Below are 3,127 nucleotides of genomic sequence, written 5' to 3' on the forward strand. Positions count from 1 at the left end.
CTATATAAAGAGACTTCAGATACAGTATTAGGGACCACTAAGGTCTATATAAAGAGACTTCAGATACAGTATTAGGTTATCCTGGACATGTGTCTCCATTGATCCGGACTTACAGGCTGCTGGTTGGCTGGGTCGTACAGCTGTACGATAACAGACAACAGTATGTTGTGTTGTTGAACGTGGATGTTCGCTGTAAATGTTGCGGTGTGCAGCGTGTTGATTGGTTAACAGAGGGACCGACAGACAGGAAGTGGATGAAGGAGTCTGGTTGGTGGATTAATGTTTAAAACGGACAGTTTGTGTCTAGATGACTGACTGTCTGTAATGAAAGCCTTTAATGACTGTGTGTGTGTGTGTGTCTGTGTGTGTGTATGTGTGTGTGTGTGTGTGTGTGTGTGTGGGAGATTATTAGATTATTAAAAACTGAAGCAGAAGAATCACTCTGCCACAGAGATGCATGATGGGAATATTTCATCAACTATTCGGTGATTTCATATATATAGATGTATGTGTGTATATAGATAGTATATATATATATATATAGGCAAGATATTTTTAGGGGAAACCCGGAGGAAACCCTACGCAGACACGGGGAGACGATGGAAACTGAACCAGAAAGGCCCGGGACCAGGATCCGAACCCGGAACCCTCTTGATCTGAGGCCACATTGCTTTAAAAAATAGCTATTTTTAATGACTTTTTAGCTCTTTTTAGCTTTAAAAATAGCTGCTTTTAATGACTTTTCAGCAATATTTAATGGAAAGTCCAGTTCTCACAAAGCACAGTTTGAATTGCTCAGCGAGTTACTCTGGCTTCAAGTAATGCTCCTGAGACACAGAGAAGATGCAAACTGAATCAGAAGGTCCCAGGACGACCAGGGTCCAAACCCGGGACCTTCTTGGTGTGGGGTAACAGGGCTCACCATCGGGACCCCGTGCTGCTTGTTTAGGCCACTCGTTGCAAGGTGACGCATGCGTGACTCAAGGTCAATAATATTAAATACTGTAGATCAGCCCCAAAATATTACCTGACATCCCCCCCCCCCTACATACCAAGCCCATTAAAGGGAATATTCTTACATTTTAATGCAATTGAACTTTGAACGTTTAGGTTGGTTTGGTCAGAAGTTCCACTAACGAAGATGCTAACGACAAGTAGCATACAAGATGCTAACGACAAGTAGCATACAAGATGCTAACGACAAGTAGCATACAAGATGCTAACAACAAGTAGCAAACGAGATGCTAACGAGAGACTTCTGTAGTGTCAACACAGTGAAAATGGAGCTACTTAACCATGGTTAACCATGGTGGTTCACTGCTAGCTTAGCTACGAGTTAGCATCAAACACAACATAGGCTGTCAGTTGAATGGTGTTTTAAGCTAACGTTAGCATTAATCAACCACAGCTAGCTACAACGTTTCTGAAAGATTTCCATCTTCTGTTATTTTTTGTAATGAGAAAGTTTATCATTTTATGGATTTCACTAATCTCAGTATTACAGTTTTGGGTCACCCGTTTAAATCTGAGCACGCACGACTCACATCAGGAAGTGACACCCTGCTACTTGCGACCTAATTGGAGACAAACAGCCAATCAGAATTGGACCCATAGTTCTCTTATTGGTTGTTTTTGTGGCACACTTGTGATGCAGAGGTTGAGAGCGAGGAAGACTCAGAGTTTTTGAGAGGATGAGTAGACTGCGTGAGAGGGGTTATTATTGCATGTTAATATGGACAATAGCAAACATGCAAATACATTTACTGAGCACGGATTTGGTTTTTCTTTTGCTCAAAGGAGATTATTTTGTGTTAATTCTTGTTCAAAATGTAATTTTACGTGCTTGTAAAATACAGTTCTCTGTGCTCAAAACATGCGATTACTCGGTCAGGACTGAGTCAACACACATGCGACACCACAAAGGTCAAACCCCGCCGACTTTCTCACCTCCACACAGCCGACCAATCACAGCGTGGGGCGGCTGTGATGTCATCGACCTAAACTTCACGGAACGCACAAACGGAGCACAGAGACGGAGCGATGGAGCTGATGCTCGCGGTCGCTCCACTGAAGCGTCTGATGATAATGATGATGATGACTGTCATAACGAGGTCCGCTTTTAGGAGCTCGTTAATGTAAAGTCCTTCATTAATCTGCACACACACACACACACACACACACACACACACACACACACACACACACACACACACACACACACACACACACACACACACACACACACACACACACACACACACACACACACACACACACACACACACACACACACACACACACTGTTAATGTGATTGTTCTCCAGTTTATTGAAGCTCTGACACACATTCAGCTTCTGTTACATAAGACTAATCCTGATTTTGTGTGTGTGTGTGTGTGTGTGTGTGTGTTTGTGTGTGTGTGTGTGTGTGTGTGTGTGTGTGTGTGTGTGTGGCTGCCCCCCGGTTTAAGTCCACCAGTGTTTCCACTCTGAACAGTGGTGTGCATATTTTTAATTTGGCCCTGGGCTCTGACTGAACACACACACACAAAGCTCTCACTTTTGGATTTTTAATTTCAATACGAACTAAAAAGAGAAACTACTGTTGTTTCTTCTTCTCTGTCTTTAATTCAAGTTCAGACAGGGCGCCAATGAAATACCGGAAAACAACTTTCTGTTTAAAATACGGTCATTTTTCATACCTACAATACATTTAGTAGCTTTAGTATTACATGTAATCATGGTAAGTCTTTTTAATGTTTAATAAAGGAGATTTACACTTGTTAAAGCTCATTTTCTCTAATTATTAATAATTTAGCAAATGCATTCACAGTATTAAACTTGAATTTAACAGTTCAAGGCAGCTTCACCGAGGGCCACACTGGAAAATAAGAATCACAAGGGCCAGACATTTAGTTTATTGCTGTTATTTAATCGAAAAAGTCAGATATCTTTGTATTATTGCATGTGTCATGTAGTGTTTTGGTCGACATGAAGTCCCAAAGAGCATGTTCCTCAGCCCTCATAGAGAAAAAGCCCCAAAAACGTCAATAAAATTGGCAGAAATGTCTGAGAAAGCGACAAAAAACCTGCGTCTAAATGTTGTGTCCGCTGTCGTGGGGGGGGGGG

The 3,127-nt window shown here is 41.9% G+C and overlaps 1 protein-coding gene across 1 annotated transcript in view; it reads left to right on the forward strand.

Moving 5' to 3' along the window:
• Positions 1-3,127, forward strand: part of LOC117948301 (metabotropic glutamate receptor 6-like) — a 16,548-nt gene that overhangs the window by 2,114 nt on the left and 11,307 nt on the right. The window lies entirely within an intron of this gene.

This window comes from Etheostoma cragini, chromosome 7 (genome assembly GCF_013103735.1).
Source record: "Etheostoma cragini isolate CJK2018 chromosome 7, CSU_Ecrag_1.0, whole genome shotgun sequence".
Lineage (NCBI taxonomy): Eukaryota > Metazoa > Chordata > Actinopteri > Perciformes > Percidae > Etheostoma > Etheostoma cragini.